Source organism: Giraffa tippelskirchi, chromosome 10 (genome assembly GCF_054371585.1).
Source record: "Giraffa tippelskirchi isolate mGirTip1 chromosome 10, T2T-mGirTip1v1.2.pri, whole genome shotgun sequence".
Lineage (NCBI taxonomy): Eukaryota > Metazoa > Chordata > Mammalia > Artiodactyla > Giraffidae > Giraffa > Giraffa tippelskirchi.
The window spans coordinates 18,551,707-18,573,172 of NC_137284.1; the positions used below are offsets into that span (position 1 = coordinate 18,551,707).

Sequence of the window (21,466 nt, forward strand, 5' to 3'; positions counted from 1 at the left end):
CAAACTCTGAGAGATAGTGAAGGACAGGGAAGGCTCACATGCTGCAGTCCATGGGGTCACAAGAGTTGGACATGACTGAGCAACTGAACAACAACAACCAAGTGAGTAGTGTCAAGAAAGTAACTCTTTGTGTGCAACACAGACGAGCTCCTGGAAACCTCCTGCTGCTAAGTCACTTCAGTCATGTCCGACTCTGTGCAACCCCATAGACAGCAGCCCACCAGGCTCCGTCGTCCCTGGGATTCTCCAGGCAAGAACACTGGAGTGGGTTGCCATTTCCTTCTCCAATGCATGAAAGTGAAAAGTGAAAGTGAAGTCGCTCAGTCATGTCTGACTCTTCTCGACCCCATGGACTGCAGCCTACCAGGCTCCTCCATCCATGGCATTTTCCAGGCAAGAGTACTGGAGTAATGGAGAAGGCCATTGCCTTCTCCGGGAAACCTCCTAGCCTGGTGTGTATCCACAAAAGGCCAAACAGGGTAGGAGAAGAAAGCAGGTAGCCGATGCTAAGTGATGTTTGGAAAATTTGGGGGGAAATCATCCATTTCAAGACTTTGGCACTAGTGGGAGTATTGCCACAGCCTTTATTACTAGAGTTCTGCAGATGAAAACAAGATCTTTGCTCCTTCAGATTTCCATCTGTTCCCACTGCTTTTTCCCACGTGAAGTGCTAACCTTCTTCTGACTGCCTCTGTGGCAAGACTTGCTGCAGTGTCCAAACACCTGCTTGTGGGTTCAGGTGGTGAATGACCAGAAGGTGTGTCTGAAACAGACAAACAACTATAATCCCGATTTCCATGGGATGACACAAAATTTTAAAAGAAGGAAAGGAAAATAGATTCTCTAGAGTAGAGCCTCTTATATGTACTCACCTTAGCCAAGTTCAACGTGTTCTCCTTCCATTTATTCATGAATACTGAGAAGTAAGTAGAACAGAAAGAAGCCTGCACACACTGCTTTTCCTCAAAGGGTGAAAGAGAGGGAGCCAGAAGAAGCCAGTCTTTTACAGAAGGTCAGCAAGTGTTGTGTTGTCAGCCAAGGTTTAGGTTGTGGAAATGCTGGGCCCCAAGACTCAGTGCCTGTCACCAGACCTCACTCGGAGAGTGTTATTATGAAAGCACTTATTCTGTTATTGGATTTCATTCCAGCCAGGGTTGAAGGAGGCTTTTAATTGTACAATAAAGTCCATTTGTTCGATCCTTGATCACAGCTTTTTAAATTGTGTTTGCTCCCACACACTCAAATCCACACTGCTCACTACACAGTAATTAGGCAAGTCGATCGCAGCCCTTATGTAAATTAACGAGATTCTATCAGAGTGAGCTTCTGAGGTCTGGATGAGACCCCAGAATGGTTCTCTCTCCCCTCCTCCACTCTCACGATAGATGATCAATTTCTTTAACTCAAATTGAGTGTTCAATAGCCCTCTCTTCCCAGAGTCAGTAAGTCAGCCGTGACTTACACTTAAGAAAGGGGACTGGTGACAAGAGAGAAGCTGGGTGGAAATAGAAGTGGTTTTCGCATGCTACCTTGGAGAAAAACAGTGACTTCTTGAGCAAAGACAACAGTGTCAGTGGTAGCCACCGTCCTCAGCCAGGAACGATTATCTGGGGATCGTGTGTTGCTCAGACTTTCTGTAAGTTTTCTCCTGATGTGATGTTAGGGGAATAATTAACGTATATCAAAGGGAAGCCTGGCCCAAGTGGATATTTAAACTGTATACCGTGTTCCCTTGTCTGATAGTTTCTTTTTCGCTGCATAAGAAAGCCCAAGTGAACACTTAGTTCCCTATTATGCCTTGGAAAAGAACTTGGACGGTATAATAATAGCATCACTTGAAGGCATAAAGTTGAGAGAACATATTCTCCAGTGTCACCAGGATGGCATATTTGTCTTCCGATTAATTTGCCTTCACTGTGTATTATTAGGAGGTAACACAGTAGTTTTGTTTAATAACTGGCTTCACCGCCCATGGCTGACTCCAAACTGATCACTCAGGCCTGCTGATGAAAGTCCTAATTCATCCTTGTTAGAGCAATTAGAGGGAAATTGGATAACCGTGCCTCTTCTCGCAAAGGTCTACGTGAAGCTCTAGCCTATCCCCCAAGAGGTTAAACAAACGCTCACTTTGGCTGCAAGTGAAATAGATACTTTCCTTGTAAGTGAGATAGGGCCAAATTAATTTAGACCTCAAGAAGTTTTTAAGTGGAAGCTGAAGCTCAGCCTCTCTTCTCCTTGTTCTGTTCCTCTGCGCTCGGCCAAGTTCAATGTTCTCTTGCCGTTAGAAATCAATTATGACACTCTGCTCTACTGCGGATGATGTCCTGGCCTGAACTACACTCCAGCATCCTGACCTCAGTTGCTTTTTCTTCCTGACCCTGACATTTGAGTGGGGCCTCCCTGGTGACTCAGACGGTAAAGAATCCGCCTGCAACGCAGGAGACCTGGGTTTGATCCCTGGGTCAGGAGGATCCCCTGGAGAAGACAGTGGCTACCCACTCCAATATTATCAGCTGGAGAATCCCCTGGACAGAGGAGCCTGGAGGGCTACAGTCCATGGGGTCGCAAAGAGTTGGACATGACTGAACAACTAACACTTTCACGCTGACGTTTGAGTAGTCATTTGAAAATGGAAAACTTTTTTTTTTACATTGGAGAACAGTCTTATTTGGTTTTGGTTTTCATTTTTAAAATGTATTTATTTTTGATTGAAGGATAATTGCTTTACAACATTGTGTTGGTTTCTGCCATACATCAGCATGAATCTGCCATAGGTATACATGTGTCCCCACCCTCTTGAACCTCCCTCCTACCTCCCACCTATTCCACCCCTCTAGGTTATCATAGGGCACTGGATTTGAGCTCCCTGAATCATAAAGTAAATTTCCACTGGCTATCTAACTTTGCATATTGTAATGTATATGTTTCCATGCTACTCTCTCAATTCAAACTGAAAATGGAAAACTTTTCAAAGCATTATGACTCGTCTTGTCTCTGACCAGTTCCATTCCCCCGATGGGAATATAGCCACCTAAGGCTTGCTTCTGCCTGGGAAAATGGTGTTTCTTCTATAGATGGACTTTTAACCATGTGGGAAAATTTCTGGGGTTGAGGAAAGGGTTATAATGGACTGGGGAGACTAGAGACAGGAGGAGAAATGCAAAAATGAGATGAGACGTGAGGAGAGAAGTCTGTTGTGTTATGGCAGAGTTGGTTTGGACCCAAAGAACAAGCAAGAAGCAAGTGCCATCGAAGAATCAAAACATTTCTAATCCCTTGGCCAATGCTTCTGCTCATTTGGCTCTGAGTCTCAATTATGCATCTAACTTCTTGGGTCTCTTGTCTGTTTTCTTATCTCTTAAATGAAGTCCTTGTGATCTCAAAAGTTCCTACTGACTCTGTAACATGAAAGTTTTTTGCAACAAGTAATAGAGCAAATGGGGTTGTGTGTGTGTGTGTGTGTGCGTGCGTGTGTTGGATCATGAGAAATTCAGCGAGGAGATGCTGTTGACATTGGTTTAGCAGTTTATAGTTACCAAGATCAGCATCTCTGCAATTCTTTGGGACTTTTTCTCATCTCGTAACCTGATAGCCTCCCAGACAGCTGCTGCCTTCTAGCACTGACATCCACATTGTTCCATAGGAGAACAAGGAAAATCCTCTCCCCGAGGCTTTGTCTTTTTTAGGAGAGAGATGCTTTCTCCATAGGTTTCCGCCTACATCTGGTTTCCCCAGGACCTGTGCTTAGCCACCCCTGGGTGCTGAGGAGCTAAGAAGTCAAGCATTTCATTTTCCAGGTTTGTCAAATGGAGGCAAAGCAGGAGGGTGTGGAGGTGGGTTGTGAGTCAGCAACCAAATCTGTCACAGGCTTTGAAGCTTGAAGCATGGTCTCCCTCAGCTTGCCTGTCTCAGACCCACAGAGGAAGGTGGTGCGCTGGCATTATTACTGCCCGTAAACAATCCCTGTTCTTCCAGCCACACTGAGAGGCAGTACTTTGTCACCACAGGAACACAGGTGCAGCCAGGTAACTTGCTCTGGCCAATACGTGCCAAAGTGGTGTGTTTATGTTCCAGATGAAAGCGTTTATGAACCAGCGGGCAACTGTCCTCTCAGCTCCTACAGCTAGAGATGTTCAGGTGTCAGCAGCTCCAGCGTCCCAGGTCTAGGTGTGAAGATGAAATGGAGCAGAGATCCCTGAGGGTACATGAGAGACACACAGGAGCAGCGTGATTTGGGGAGTTGCCAGTTATCATAGTACATCTTAGAGCGTCTGGACTAAAACACACAGGCAGAGAGGATGAACTTACTGTTGAAAACTCTAGGGACTTCCCTGGTGATCCAGTGGTTAAGAATCCACCTTGCGATGCAGGGGACGAGGGTTCAGTCCCTGGGTGGGCAACTAAGATCCCACATGCTTCGGGGCAACTAAGCCCAAGCGCAGCCACTACTGAAGCCCACGCGCCACAACTAGAGAGTCCGTGCACTGCAATGAAAGATCCCACTTGATGCAACAAAGATCTCATGTGCTGCAACGAAGACCCAAAGCAGCCAAATAAAGAAACAAGTATTTAAAGGCAGAAAATTCCACAGCCGCTGTGAGACCCCAGTCTGGAGCCTGGCCTCTCCAGTTCTTCCTGAGTTTGGTCACTTCCTTTGCTCCTTCCTCCACTTCTGCCCTACTGTCTTGCTAAGCTGCTAAGTCGTTTCAGTCGTGTCCGACTCTGTGCGACCCCATAACGGCAGCCCACCAGGCTCCACTGTCCCTGGGATTCTCCAGGCAAGAATACTGGAGTGGGTTGCCATTTCCTTCTCCAGTGCATGAAAGGGGAAAGTGAAAGTGAAGTCGCTCAGTCATGTCCGACTCTTAGTGACCCCATGGACTATAGCCTACCAGGCTCCTCTGTCCATGGGATTTTCCAAGCAAGAGTACTGGAGTGGGGTGCCTACTGTCTTGAGTCCTCCCCAAATGCTGTTCTGGCCAGGGGCATGATGACAGATAATCTTCAGAGGGGAGTGCCTTTTAGAGCTCGATGGCTTTGTGCTGTGATGAGGTCCAGCTGGAGGTGGTCCTTCCAGCATCTTTGTTAGATTTCTCTCTGGCTCCTCAAAGCAGAGGGGAGAAGGGAGATCTTTCCCAGGCTAGAGCACTTGAAATCACTCATGTGCTGTGGCAAATGTGATGCTAATAACAGTTGGGTTTTGTAACAGTTTCCTGGGATCCATTTTCACCATCATCATCACGGCCATCATTATTATGCTCGTTGCCTCTAATAACATTTCACATTTAGGGAGCACTGCCATTGGGCTGGGGATGTGAAACATATAATCTCTTCCCACAGAACATACATCTTTAAAAAGCCATGGGGATAAGCAAGTCATAGAGACTCCAGGAGAGATGGATAAGACTCACCTACTAATGCAAAGTAAGGAGCGTAGGAACATGGAGAAAGTGTGGATTAGACAGTCAGGAAACTCATTCCTTCCTCATTTATGGACTTCCCTCTGTGACCTAGACAAAGCTCTGTCTTTTTAGGGTGCCATTTTCTCCAATTTACTATTAATATTAAATATCCCGTATTCTTGCCTGGAGAATGCCATGGACAGAGGAGCCTGGAGGGCTACAGGAGTGGCAAAGAGTCAGACACGACTGAGCACGCAGGCACCTACGGTAAAGTATATATGTACTCAAATTCTCCCTGCATTATTTCCCTTTGTTTTTAATTAGAGGAGAATTGCTTTACAATGTTGTGTTGGTTTCTGCCATACAGCAACATGGATCAGCCATAGGTATCCATATGCCCCCTCCCTCTTGAGCCTTCATCCCACCTCCCACCCCATCCCAACTCTCTAGGTTGTCACTGAGCACCAGATTGAGCTCCCTGCATCATACAGCAAATTCCCACTGGCTATCTAGTTTACATCCCTGGAGAAGGGAATGGCAACCCACTCCAGTATTCTTGCCTGGAGAGTCCCATTGACAGAGGAGCCTGAGAGGTTACGGTCCGAAGGGTCACAAAGTATTGGATACCACTGAGCAGCAGCTCGGCAGATCTATTTTACATATGGTAATGTGTATGCTTCCAGGCTACTCTCTCAATTCATCCCAACCTCTCCTTCCCCTACTGTGTCCACAAGTCTGTTCTCTATGTCTGCATCTCCGTTGCTGTCCTGCAGATAGGTTCATCGGTACCATTTTAGAGACAAAGATCGATCTCAGAAAAACCCACGCAATGGTCATCTTGCTCAAGCCAAGTATGTGGGTGTGTGGAGTGTCCTCAGAGGCACCACTTCCTCTAGATCAGAGGGAATCTGATGCTTTTCCTGCTCTGTAGGAGCCATTTGTTTACTTGATGTGTGCTCAGTCACTCAGTCATGTCCAGCTCTTTGCAACCCCATAGACTGCAGCCCATCAGACTCCTCTGTCCATGGGATTTTCCAGGCAAAAATTCTGAGGTGGGTTGCCATTCCCTTCTCCAGGGGAATCTTCCCAACCCAGGGATCGAATCCGTGTCTCCGGCGTCTCCTGCATTGCTAGCAGAGTTTTTACCATTTAGCCACCGGAAAGCTCATTTGCTTTCTTGGAGTGAGAGAAATGGACAGGCAAGTGAAAAGGCTAGATGACCTTAGGCTATTTATTTGCAGCTATGAGCAGTCCTGTGGTGTGTGTATATGCAGGAAGACATTAGATGGGAAAGAAGCAGCAGGGCTGGCCAGAGTGGTTGTCAGTCTGGAACTCCTCATCTTTGGCTACAAATTATCACACACCACTTAAACACATTAGCACTCCACGTCTTTCCCTACATAGCTAGGTAACAGTCTGAGCTTCCCTTGGGGACTTGTCACAGGCCTGTGCGAAGCTGACTCAGAGCTCCCCTGCGAGATCTGAGGAGAGTACCCCTCCCCCATTCTGTGTTCCAGGGCCTGGCATCTTCCCTGGTAGATAGAACGCGAGGCTGGTTGAGTAGCTGAGTCCTGTGTGTGTGTGCATGCGCGCGTGCGTGCACGTGTGTATTCAGTCTCTCAGTCATGTCTGACTCTTTGCAACCACATGGACTGTAGCCCGCCAGGCTCCTCTGTCCATGGGATTCTCTAGGCAAGAATACTGGAGTGGGTTGCCGTGTGCTTCTTCAGGGGATCTTCCCAACTCAGGGATTGAACCAGCATCTCATGTGTCTCCTGCACTGCAGGCAGATTCTTTACCACTGAGCCACCAAGGAAGCCCCAGCTGAGTCCTCTGAATGAGTGATAGTCACTCAGTCGTGTCTGACTCTTTGTGACTCCATGGACTGTAATGTGCCAGGCTACTTTGTCCATGGAATTCTCTAGGCAAGAACACTGGAGTGGGTTGCCATTTCCTCCTCCAGGGGATCTTCCTGACTCAAGGATCAAACCTGCATCTCCTGCATTTAGCAGGAGGATTCTTTATCATTATGACCACCTGGGAAGCCCTGTAATAGTATGGTTTAGGTGTATTTGTTTTAGACTCTGGATTATAATTCAATGCTGTGTTATTTATTTTCTTCTTCAGAGTGTTCCAGACTTGGTCATTGGGAGTTCTTTCAAGTTGGTTTTGTGTTCTTTCAATACGCTTCTTTAAAAAAAAAAAGAAAATTAACTCTATATTCTTAATTTGAATACTAGTTTTGACCTACTAATTTGATTTACTTATTTATTTGTTTACATTTTAAATAAATTTTATTGGAGTATAGTTGCTTTACAATGTTATGTTAGTTTCTGCTGTTACAGCAAAGTACATCAGCAGTATATATACATGCATTCCCTCTTTTTGATATGCTTCTTTCTTCCATGCTTCCTTCCTTCTCTCCCCGCTTCCTCCTTCCCTCCCCCTTTCCCTCCCTCCTCTCTCTTTCACTTTCTCTTTCTCTTCCCCCTTCCTCTTCCCTTTTTTTCTTTATAAAATATTTAGCACTTTCTTGCCTTCTGCCAAGAAGGCAGAGACATTACTTAACCGACAAAGGTCCATCTAGTCAAAGCTATGGTTTTCCCAGTAGCCATGTATGAATCTGAGAGTTGGACTATAAACAAAGCTGAGTGCTAAAGAATTGATGCTTTTGAACTGTGGTGTTGGAGAAGACTCTTGAGAGTCCCTTGGACTGCAAGGAGATCCAACCAGTTCATCCTAAAGGAAATCAGTGCTGAATATACATTGGAAGGTCTGATGCTGAAGCTGAAAGTCCAATACTTTGGCCACCTGATGCGAAGGACTGACTCATTGGAAAAGACCTTGATGATGGGAAAGATTGAAGGCAGGAGGAGAAGGGGACGACAGAGGATGAGATGGTTGGATGGCATTACTGACCTGAGGGATACGAGTTTGAGCAAGTTCTAGGAGTTGGTGATGAACAGGGAAGCCTGGCGTGCTGCAGTCCATGGGGTCGCAAAGAGTCAGACACGACTGAGTGACTGAACTGAACTGAAGTGCCTTCTGCCACTACCCTATACTCCAAGTTTATCTTGCATTTTCTCTGCCTAGCCCTATAGCAGGCAGGTCTTCAAGAAGCCCTAGTTTTTTACATTGAAGAATGGCACATAGAAAGCAACTCTCAGTACTGAGTGTGCTCCTTGCTGTTGCATTATCACTGCTTCTAGACCAGCTCAGCTATCTAAGCTAGAAAAATACATGTATGATATTAACCCATGTATGCACACATATCTGTATCCATCTGTATATGTGTGTGTGCATCCATGTAGGTGTATACATGTAGACATGAGATAATACTAATATCTCTGCCATGGATCCAGGATCACAGGATTCATTCTGTTTTCCTCTGCCCCTTACTTACTGGACATCTCTTTCTCTGACAGTCATCTCCCATTATCTAAAAATCTGTTTACTTATTTGTTCAGCTCTTAACCTCATTTCAAGTCTCCCAAATCCTTCAGTCTCTATTGGAATCCTGTGTATTATCTCACAGCACACCATTCACATCTCATTCATAGTATTTAGCACAGAGTGACTATGTGTCTGATGTCTACTGTGTCTGCGACAGAGAGTGGCCCTGAAGGCATGACCATGCTGCCTTGGTCTCCACTGTGCACTGTGCAAAGATTTACTGCATACATGAAAAAGAGAAGGAAGAAGACTAGCTAAAGTGATAGCTGCTTTTACACAGGCCCTTCCATGGGGTCCTCATTTGTACTATTGCTGCATTAGACAGATGGAAGGTTTCTCTGTCCACTTTGCAACACTAGGTTGCTTCACGCAGTTTTATCATCTTCATAGCAACTACTATTATCTGCCATTATCTTGACTGTCTTTTGTCTCCCCTCTGAGACAGTAAGCTCCACGGGGGTCAGACCGTCATACTGAGTGAAGGAAGTCAGAAAAAGGAAAACAAATATTATATATTAATGCATACATGGACTCTGAAAAAAAAAACAACAACCCAGTATGGATGATCTTATTTACAAAGCAGAAATAGAGACACAGACATAGAGAACAAATGTATGGATGCCAAAGGGGAGGGGGGGATGGATTGAATTGGGAGATGGGGATTAACATATATACACTACTGATACTATGTATAAAATGGGTAACTCATGAGAATCTATGGTACAGCACAGGGAACTCTATTCAGTGCTCTGTGGCGACCAAAATGAGAAGGAAATCCAAGAAAGAGGGGATATATATAAATATGTAGCTGATTCACTTTGCTGTACAGCAGGAACTAATGCAAAAATGTGAAACAACTATGCTCCAATAAAAAACTTTTTGAAAAAAGTTCCACAGAGACAGAGAACTTTCCTGTCTCTTTCACCACCATATCCTAGAACAATATATAACCCATAGCAGGTATGGGATAAAAGTTCACGGAATATTGAAGAAACTGCACTATTAATAGTAAATAGGAATGTTATTAACATTATCTGTTGTATTACATTATATCAACACCAATATTAACCAGATGTGTGATTAGTATTGTTATTTTTTTTTAAGTTTTGGGAACTTTATCACATAGGTGGACACTAACAAAAAACTTTAAAGAAAGAAAGAAAAAGAAAGAAAGAGGTTAGGCTTCAAGAAGTAACCAAATTTTAACAGAAAGCTAGATTTTGGAGATCAAAGGTGGAGTCATTTATAGCCTGGTTGGGGTTTTCTGACATTTTTCTCTGAGGCTTCTCATATTTATTTGCATAGTATTGTCTGTGCAAACTGCTGGTTTATGCTCGTTCTCATTTCTCCTCCATCATCCATCTTTCCCTCCCACAAAACTTATGAAAAAACGTAACTCATTTTGAACTGTGGTGTTGGACTGCAGGGAGATCAAATCAGTCAATTCTAAAGGAAATCGGTGCTGAACATTCATTGGAAGGACTGATGCTGAAGCTGAACCTCCAATACTTTGGCCACCTGATGGGAAGAACTGACTCATTAGAAAAGACCCTGATGCTGGGAAGCATTGAAGGCAGGAGGAGAAGGGGATGACAGAGGATGAGATGGTTTGATGGCATCACCAACTCAATGGACATGAGTTTGAGCAAGTTCTGGGAGTTGGTTGAAGTAAAAAGGAGGTTGTAGGCAGGTTTGCATGCTTCTCAGGTGGCACTAGTGATAAAAGAGCTCACCTGCCAGTGCAGAAGACATAAGAGATGCACGTTCAATCTTTAGGTCAGAAAGATCCCCTGGAGAAGGGCATGACAACCCACTCCGGTTTTTTTGCCTGGAAAATCCCATGGACAGAGGAGCCTGGAAGGCTATAGTCTATGGGGTCACAAAGAGTTGGACATGACTTAGACAGAGAGGTTTGCAGAAGTCCCCTGTAGACAACTCCAGTCTGTGGTCCTTGACCCAAGTCTTCTCTTCTGTTTCACTTCATTTATCTGTAAATGGCTTCACTCTTAGAATTGAAGCCTATTAATTTGGACATTCTTAAACTCACTTTAAGAAACTTCGGAAACACCCCAGGGTAATGATTGCTTTACTACCATTGGAAGAAATTAAATCCTGCTCTGGGGGTGCACAACCTCGGCCATGTATCAGAATCACCTGAAATACTCATTAAAATACAGGTTCCTCAGTTCTCCTGAGCGCCACTCCGCAGGTCTTTGTTCAGTGACCTGAAAGGCTATGGAAACTCTTCTTTTCTTGGCAAAGTGAAAGTGAAAGTCGCTCAGTTGTGTCTGACTCTTTGCAACCCGACGGACTATGCACTCCATGGAATTCTCTAGGCCAAAATACTGGAATGGGTAGCCTCTCCTTCTCCAGGGGATCTTCCCAACCGAGGGATCGAATCCAGGTCTCCTGCATTGCAGGTGGATTCTTTACCAGCTGAGCCACAAGAGAAGATCTCTTTTCTTGGCAAGAGGAGACCTTTCTTGCTAGGGGATCCCTCTAGGCACAGAGTAATGAGGGAGGGATAATACAGCAAACTAAGCCTTTACACCTTTCTTCCCTTCTATTGTGGTTATTCTCAGGTTTTTTGTTCCACTCTGTTGCTAAGTTTCTTAAGCGGATTCCAGGGCTCTCCTGAGAATTGTATTTGCTCATTGATATTTGTTGGGAGATGGAGACTGAGGTTTCCTGTGCCACCATCTTTGTCTGTGTCTAGTAAATTTGAATTGTCCTTTAAACACTGTATAAGATGCATTGCAGAAACTTTGAATCTAGTAATACTCTTCTAAAGAGTCTTAATTTCTTTGTTTGTTTGTTTCAGTCACCAATTAACTAGACACAGATTCAAGTCTGTCAACTCAGTCACTCAGTTGTGTCCAACTCTTTGCAACCTCATGGACTGCAGCATGCCAGGCTTCCCTGTCCATCACCACCTCCAGGAACTTGCTCAAACTCGGTCCAGTCTACTTGTGGAGTGTGGGAAGTAGCTGTGGCATGCAGTCTTCTCCCTAGCCGTGACTCTAGGGCTTAGTTGCCCTACAGTATGTGGGATCTTAGTTCACTGAACAGAGATTGAACCCCCATCCCTTGCATTGTAAGGTGGATGTTTAACCACTGGACCACCAGAGGAAGTCCCTGGACAGAGTATTATAATATAATATTAGTGTAAACAAGTTTGTAATGGCACTGTTTAAACAAGACAATCTATTTTCTAAAATTGGAATTCTGCTTATTCAGACTTTTAATCAATTAACTTCTTTCCTCTTTTTATCTTTTATTATTTATGTTTGCAAAGTAAGTTTTAAATATTCTTGTTAAATAAAGAGAAGTCAAATTTTCTTTATACCCTGACCCACAGGAAGAAATATATGCTTTCCAGTTGGCGCTAGTGGTAAAAAAAACACCTGTCTGCCAATGAAGGAGATGCAAGAGACTTGGGTTTAATCCATGGGTCAGGACGATCCCTTGGAATAGGAAATGGCAACCCACTCTAGTGTTCTTGCCTGGAGAATCCCATGGACAGAGGAGTCTGGCAGGCTACAGTCCATGGGGTCTCAAAGTGTCGAACATGACTGAAGCAACTCAGCAAGCACACTCAGGAAGAAATACATTTTACATTGCATTCCATTACACAGTACAAATATACATATGTGGGCATGTACATGTACATAAACCATAGAAAAACGCATAACTAATATGATAAAGTGAAAGTAACTAATATTAAATATGATGTTGATATGATAAACTATCAAATATCAAATAAAATATAGAACTAGCCACAAATATGCAATATAAGAACAATAGTCTAGTAAAAGCCCATAGGAGCTCAGCTTGGTGCTCTGTGATGACCTAGAGGGGTGGGATGGGAGTGGGTGGGAGGGAGGCTCAGGTGGGAGGGGATATGTGTATACACATGACTGATTCACACTGTCGTACAGCAGAAACTAACGCAACATTGTAAAGCAACTATCCTCCAACAAAGTAATCGGAAATGGAAAATTGGAACAACCAAAAAGCCTTAGAGCCATATCAAGGTGGTTTTTTTTTTTTGCAAAACATTATTAAAAGAAAAAAGAACATAAATATTGACTTTGTGACCCACTAATGAGATGCAGTCTGTGATTTGAAAAATACTGAATTAACCAGTTGTTTGTTACTTGGAGATATTTCAAGGATTTGAAAAATAACAAAAGTGCAATTTTTTTTTAAATACAAAATTTAGAAAATGGTTCCTAATTATGAGGTGCTGTGGGTTTACGAAACTGCCTTAGCACTTCAGATAAATGGAAATGTCCTAGCTACAGTGTTTGACTGCTGACAGGAATATTAACTTACTCATTTTAAAGCCTCCCTCAGACTTCTCCCATTTCCCACCCAAATTTCATTGCTCCTTTGGTACACTCCTCTCTCAGTGTGGACTCAGGGTTCTCGGGTGTTATTTACTCTGTAAGGGTCAGAGTAGAATAGCCTCTGACCGTACATTTTCACCTTATAGGTTGTAATGAGTGATTTTGTTGTTGTTCAGTTGCTCAGTCATGTCTGACTCTTTGCAACCCCATGGACTACAGCACGCCAGGCTTCCCTATCCTTCACTGTCTCCTGGTGTTTGCTCAAACTCATGTCCATTGAGTTGATGATGCCATCCAATCATCTCATCCTCAGTCACCCCCTTCTCCTCCTGCCCTCAATCTTCCCCAGCATCAGGGTCTTTTCCAATGAGTAGGCTCTTCACATCAGGTAGCAGAAGTATTACGATGGGTATTCTTTATTGACGATCCCTGCACTAGGTCTTTTCTCATTTGCAATATTTCTGTAAGATGGGTAACGATAGCTCTTCTGATGTCATCTACTTCCTCTAGAACTCACTTTAAATTCTATCTATTCTGCAAAGTCTTCTTCAAACAAAATCTATCCGAACTGACTACTCTGGTCACAAACTTTGTCTTTCACTTCCCATCCAAACACTATTTTGTGCTCCTAAAGGCTGTTAACACGTCATCTGCCTGTTCGCCTTTCGTTTTTCTATCTGCCCTTATGTTGTAAAGTTCATGGCATCATGAATATTAACTTCACTTTACTAAACAGTATCAGAAATGCTGATAATGATGAAAATACATTCAATTCAATTCCAATACCTTAGGACTGCTCTGACCCACCCCCACTCCCCCCGCCATCTTATAAAGACACTATAAACAGAAAACTTGAATTATTTTAGACTAGAGGAAGGGTGAAAAGAATGAAGCATTCTTTATGATCTGAATTAAAAACAAATAATAAAGAAGTTCAGCTTGATTTCTTTTATATACAAATAATAGGGCCTTCCCGATGGCATAGCCTTAAAGAATCCGCCTGCAATGCAGGACACATAGGTTTGATTCCTTGGTTGGGAATATGGCTTGAGAAGGAAATGTCAACCCACACCCGTATTCTGGCCTGGAAAATCCCATGACAGAGGAGTCTGGCAAAGAGCTGGACACAACTTAGCAACTAAACAAAAACAAAAATACAAATAATAACAAAAACCAGGTTTCAAAATTGGTGTTGAATATATACTAGATTCGAAGGGACCTGTTTTCACAAACATAAATGCTATAAACCTGGCATTTCATATCTGATTCTAAACCAATTTTAAATGCCAGTTTTTTATAAATAATGATGGAAACAGCTAACTTTTTGTCAGATGTGTGTTTTGGATGGCATCATTTGAGCCTAACTACAGTGCATTAGAATTTTGCCCATTTACAGAGGTCACAAAGATGTCAGAAAGTGACTGGCCCAGAGAGACACACCTAATAAATGCTGGGACACAGACTTTAATTTCAGATCCCTTAATCTCACTTCCCAGAACCTCATTTATTTTATTAACTTACTTAAAACCCCTGTCTAAATAAATGTAATTCAAAACCTTTATCCAAATCTTTAGGAATTTTGAGAGTGATCAGAACTAGAGAAATACTACTATCCCTGCCTAGGGGCATTGGAAATGAATGCACCGCTAGAAACGGCTCCATCATTTTGGGCTCTGAAAACAATTCCCCTGTGAACCTTTATTTTCAACTTTTATAAATCTTAGCAGATCAGTTCTCCAGGGATGCAGCGTACTCCCTCCTCACTTTGACTCAGAAGAGAGTCATTTCGGAAAGTTTCAGCCAAAATGGAGGTGCCCTTTGTGAGTTACAGGCCTGAGAAAAATTAACGTGTTTTGGTTTGCTTGTTTTGTTTTGTTTTTAAAAAGTCAAGACCTTTTTTCCCCAGCTCCCCATAAGTCACAAATAGCTTTTCTTTCAAAGTTCAACCTTGTCAGGCTGTTAATCCTCCACAAGGAAAAATGCATGTGATAGGTTTGGAGAGGTTTTGCTTTCAAAGAAGGAAGTTATTAACTTTTACATTCCTGGTTGATGCCTTCTCGATGGTTCTGAAAGTCTCTTGGGGGCTAAATATCCAGGGAGATGCGGGATTGCTGTAAGTGAGCAAACCCTTTCCTCTGTTACTCTTTATTCTAACTCTGCACTTTCTCTATTAGAAGGGAAGTAAAGTGAAAAACTGAAAGTGCTAGTTGCTCAGTCGTGTCCGACTCTTTTGTGATCCCATGGACTATAGCCCCCAGGATTCTCTGTCTGTGGGATTCTCCAGACAAGAATAACTGGAGTGGATTGCCATTTCCTTCTCCAGGGGATCTTCCCGACTTAGTGATTGAACCTGTCTCCTGCACTGCAGGTGGATTCTTTACCATCTGAGCCACCTGGAAAGCCACCAGGAAAGATGTGCTGTTAAAAAAAAAAAAAAAAAAAGTCATCATAGAGCACAGGACAGGTTGGAAAAAGGAGCAAGTTCCAACAGGACAGTCAGTGTCTACCAGCCTCAGAGGGCAGGAGGCAGCCTAGTCTGGAGAGTGGGGAGTGGGGTTCTCACCATCTGAGCTCAGACTCACTAGCTCACAGGCGAACACTGTTCATGCAGGTTGAAGAATGAAATGTAGACCGCAAGTATTCTTGGGCATATCAGTAAGTCAGTAGTACCTTTCAGATTCATTGCATGCGTGCTAAGTCACTTCAGTCATTATTCACCAGTAAACTGGATTTCCCAAGGCAGCTTTGAAAAGAGGGTAGAAATAGAATGGGAATTTCATTTTATCTACTTATTCATTTGATGTGGACCAGTTTTTAAGTTTTTATTGAATTTGTTACAGTATCATTTCAGTTTTATGTTTTGGTTTTTTGGCAGCAAGATATATGGGATCTTGGCTCCCTGACTAGGGATCACACCCACAGCCTCTGCATTGTGAGGTGAAGTCTTAACCACTGTACTGCCAGGGAAGTCCCTAGAATGGGGATCTTAAATCAAATGATCTGACTGAATCCCAGCCCTGGTTTTCACAAGTAGATGTTCCTGAACTAGTTGGTATTTCCTCACTTAGAAAACAAGGATAGTTTGGGATTAGTAATTGCAAAATATATATAGGATGGATAAATCACAAGGCCCTACTGTACCACACAGGAAACTACATTCAGTACCCTCGATGAACCATAATAGAAACTAATATGAAAAGGAATGGACTTATATGCATAAATGAATCACTTTGCTGTACAGCAGAAATTAACACAACACTATAAACCAACTATACTTCAATAAAACAAATGTTTTAAAAAAGAAAAATTTTAAATAAAATGAGGATAATAATCCCCACTTCTTCGGATGTTTATGGAAAGAGTAATAACTGACATTTATGGAGTGCTTACTATACATCAAGCACTGCGTTTTATGTGAGTTTCTTATTTAATGCTCTCAGAAGGCACACACCGTTATTATCTTCATTTTCCAGATGAGGAAGCTGAGGTGTACAGAGATTAGAAACTCTCGGGTGAGAGAACAGAGAGGGTCCCCCAGCTAGAATAGCTCAGAGCCCATTCACTTAGCCATAGGCTACCCTGCCTCCTAAGACAACGGGTGTCACAGCATTTTGTCACTTCTAAAGAGTGGCACAGATGTGGTTATTTGTAGTGTCTTTATCAATATGTGGCATCCTGAGTGTTATTCTAGGCTCTCCAAATGACGTTAAAATAACCTAGGAGAGAGGGAGGAGCCATGAATCCCTGGCAGGTGAGTCTGTGTACTGAAGTGGTTCTCAGACGTTAGCAAACTTCAGATCACCTGGAGGGGTTCCTGAAACACAGAGGACTGACCCGAAGCCCGGGGTTTCTGCTTCAGTAGGCTTTCGGCAGGGCCTGAGAATGTGCCTGTCTCACAAGTTCCCAGATGGAGCTGGCATTGCCGGCCTGGAGCCCACCTTGAAAACCACTGGTGAATGGTTGAAAGCAGTCTTGGAGCTGGAAGTTAGTTTCACAACTTGCTGATGGAGCAAGTTTGCTGTCTCAGCCGACTCATCCACAAAATGTAAATAATACTAGTATCTACGCTGTAGACTTTCTATGAGGATAAAATCAGTATAATACACGGTATAACACTTGCCTTCAACTCAGACCTGGATCACAGGAAATGCTGTGGTGGCTGTTGTGTATGGAGACACCATCCTCAGCAGCTTTGTGTCCTCGGAGGAACTTTATCACCAAATCCTGCAAGAGTTAAATTAGACCATCAACACTTTATGTCTTTTAAAGTTCTGCAATTTCATTTTTTACTGAAAGGGGGATGAAGTCATACTAACATGTTGTATCTGTCAGGGTCCCAACAGGAAACAGATGGTGTACTCAAAATAGGAAAATTCCAGGAGGGTTTATTTACCAAGGGACTGTTTATAACATGTGGGTGTTGGGGAACCACAAGGGATAGTACAGTAACCTGGGGCTCACTAGCAGCTAAGTTTCTATCTTTCCTAGGCCCGAAGGAATGAGAGGGGAAGAAACAGTGAGAAAGAGTTCCTCAGTCGTCTCTGATCAAGAAACACAGCAGTTAACACAGACTGCCTGAGAGGAAGCGAGCCCGAGGGATTGATGCTCACTCTCCCTGCCTCCCTCTGTCTCCCCAGGGCGCCCCAATAAGAGCAAAGTTGACTGTGTTCTGTCCAACAGAGACCAAACCCAACTGGAAGTCAGAGAGCCTGGGAAATGGGATAAATCCACTGGATGTGTTGACCTGAGTTCTATCAATTGCTCTTACTCCAGCCCTATGCTCTCCCCATTTTACAGATGGGGAAACAGAATCAAGCTAGTCTAAGTCATTTGTCCAAGGCCATACTGTTTCAACAACTACTGTATTCAAACAACTACAGTAGAGGAAACCTCTGGAGAGAAATAACAGAAATTGAGATGCTTGTTCTTGGTTAGTATCAACAATAAGTACTGTAAAGGGTGAGTATGATAGAGTTGTCATGAATAACAGAAATTGAGATACTTATTCTTGGTTGAATAATAGAAATTGAGATACTATTCTGGCATGCTGCAGTCCATGGGATCGCAAAGAGTCGGACATGACTGGGTGACTGAACAACAGCAATTGTTAGTTAGTATATAAAAAAAAATACTGTAAATGGTGAATATGATAGAGTTGTCAGAGATAGAGCCTCCGTGACCTCATCTGTCTTGTTAAGTTTAGAAATAAAAATAAAATGAAACAACCTTATCTGTACACTACGGTTGTAAGTTGGCAAAATATGCATGTGGCAATTGATAACATAGGCTATAAGACGACACTAGGATGATGGATGATTTTCTTTTTATTTTCTCCTTTTTCTGACGTTTTGGAATATGGCCAGATTGAACTTACATCTTTTTAGCATAAAAGCAATCAAATAAAATTTTTAAAAATAAAGTACAATGAAGGGTGAACCAGACAATCTCCAAGTTCCCTTGAATGTTTTATGAGCCTACAATCTCCATGTCAATCTCTTTATTTCTCCTCTTTTAATATTAAGCAATCCTACAAATATGAATAAAGGTCTGTAGAATCCATGTCAAGCCTGCAGACCTCATGCTTTATGAAAACTGGGGTAATAGAGGTGAAAGGAGAGAAGTAACTCAAAATTGCCACAAAGTTCGCTGAAGCAGAAATGGTTGTTTTTACCCTCTGGTTATATCTGATCCATCTTCTGTAACATTTCCATGACTTTTGGAAAGGTCATAGAGATTTAAAAGAGGGCTGGGCAAAACCAGTATGGGAAGATGTCTGCTTTTGAGAGCTCTCTAGTGGGAGTCACCACTAGAGCTTCAGTTCTTGAAAGGAGAGTTGTGTCTCAGGATGGGTATCTTTCTTGGTACGTGGGCATTGGTGGCAATGGGGAAACAACCTGGGAAGTGACAGTATGGTATCTCAGAGATGCCCCTGAAGAAGCCACAGGTTTCTTCCAGGCTGTGGATCATCTTCCATAGGTGTCTCCCTACAGGTGGGGCATGGAAAGCCACCTCCAGCGCCTCTCCCGTGAAACAAAATTGCTCTGTAAAGATGACATAGGAGGTGAAGTTTCTGGATTTCTGATTGTGATGCCAAGTTTCACTGTCACAAATACGGGAGGCTGAGACAAGACCACCAGTTCTTAATACAGCCACAATGTCTTCTTCCTTATCTTCTCACATGTCCGCCATCCACGTCTAAAATGGTTTAGCTCTATTCCAAGCAGAGAGATTATATAATCTGGCAAATCAGAGAGAGATAAATAGATAGAGAAGCTAATAAATCTTAAACTTCAGCGCTCCTCATTTGTAAGATCCTATTCCTAGTTCCTAAAACTGATTTTATGACTGGAATTTTGCATTCTTTTTAAAGAGTCCTCCAAATTGTATACACTTCAGATGTTGTAAAACCTAGACCCACCTTGTGTATAAATGTAAAGATTTCTGATTATTCCAGGCTCTAGAATTCACCAGAGTTTAAATGACAAAAGCCCAGGCTATGTTTTCCTCCACTCACTACCTCACAACCAGTCAGTAACTAGATGGAGAAGAGGAACTTGGTCCCTGAACAGTTTAGAGCTGAAGAGTGTCCACACCAACAGACCATACTTCAGCACTGAAGTGGGAAATAGGTTCAGAATGAGGGTTAAAGTGACAGGAGAGAGTGAGGACAGAGCAGAGCTGTGCATCAGGTGGCCAGCTCAGCGCAGGGATGGAGTCCAGCAGGGTGGTTAAGAAAGCGGGCCGGACTTCCCTGGTGGTCCAGTGGTTAAGAGTCCACCTTGCAATGCAAGGGACGGCAGTTTGATCCCTGGTCCAGGAGGATCCTACATCCTGTGGAGCAACTAAGCCTGTGCACCACGACCACTGAGTCTGCACTCCAGAGCCCATGAGCCACAACTACTAAAGCCCAAGTGCCGCAATCACTGAAGCCTCTGAACCCTAGAACTCACGCTCTGCAACGAACGAGAAGCCACTGAAATGAGAGACCCACACGTTGCAACTAGAGAGTAGCCCCTGCTCGCTGAAACTAGAGAAAGCCTTCATGCGCCTATGAAGACCCAATGCAGACAAAAATAAATTAAAATAAAAAGAAAATGGGCTTTGGACATCCAAGGGTTTTTCTTCCTACTAAACCTGCGATGCTGAGCCTCAATTTCCTCATTTATGAAATAAGAATGACAATGCCTATCCCTTGAGGTTTCTATGAAAACAGAACTGAATAATACCTCTAAAATGTCCAGTGTGTTGTCTGGTCCATCCTAATTGCTTTGTAGACAGTAGTTACTCCCTTTCCACTAAACCAGAAAAAAAAAAAAGATAACTGGGTCATCTCAGTGAAATGTGATGTACCACGTGAAGCTTTACTTAGCAGCTCATGTTATTCCTTTGCACCAATCTTCTCATGACTTTTAACAGTACATCATTATAACTATTATAATATTAAAACTATTTTATAAGTGGGGAAATACACCACGGAATTAAGAACAGAAATGGAAAATGACTTGCTCAAGCTGGCACATCAATGAATTATAAAACAGGAATTGCAAAATATTCCTCAGGAGCCCCAATAGTTTCCAGTATCAATAAAATTTATTTCAACTTATATTTATTGAGCACCTGCTACATATAGGCATTTTGCTTGATACTATAAGGGAATCAAAGATCAGAGAGATTCTCTACTATATAAAAGCTTATAATAGGAGTTCCCTGGTGGCAGAGTGGGTGGGAATCTGGCTGCTAATGCAGGGGACACAGGTTCGATCCCTGGTCTGGAAAGATTTCACATGCCATGGAGCAACGAAGCCTGGGTGCCACAACTGCTGAGCCCAAGGGCCACAACTACTGAAGTCCACACGCTATAGAGCCTGTGCTTTGCAACTAGAGAAAGCCCTCCCACAGCAACGAAGACCCAGTGCAACCAAAAATAAAAAAGAAAGAGCTAATTTTAAGAAAGACGAAATGCAGACTATAAGACTAAAAAGAACTTTACTCCTTTTAAAAGAAGAAAGTTTGTAATAAGCCAGAGTGAATTTCCCAAAATGAATTGTTTTCTTGGAATACTAGTTAGTAGATGTTATATGAAAAACCTGTTCCATGGACAAATCAATTTCATAGGCTTTAGGTTAAGTGGGTTTCTTGACTTCTCAGAACCTTTATAAAGCTGATTCTCTATACAAAGCTCTTGGAGGAAAAAAATAGTCAGTAGCACTTTCTAAAATTACTCAGCCATAGAATTTTTCACTTCTGTCAAGAGTCATGGGT

At 42.9% G+C, this 21,466-nt stretch overlaps 1 long non-coding RNA gene across 1 annotated transcript in view; it reads right to left on the minus strand.

Annotated features, from left to right (window-relative positions):
- The window catches only part of LOC145522321 (uncharacterized), a 174,419-nt gene that overhangs the window by 135,658 nt on the left and 17,295 nt on the right, over window positions 1-21,466 (minus strand). The window contains exon 3 of the long non-coding RNA XR_014065983.1: window positions 17,325-17,428. This is a non-coding gene — a long non-coding RNA (uncharacterized LOC145522321). The remainder of the gene's footprint in view (window positions 1-17,324; window positions 17,429-21,466) is intronic.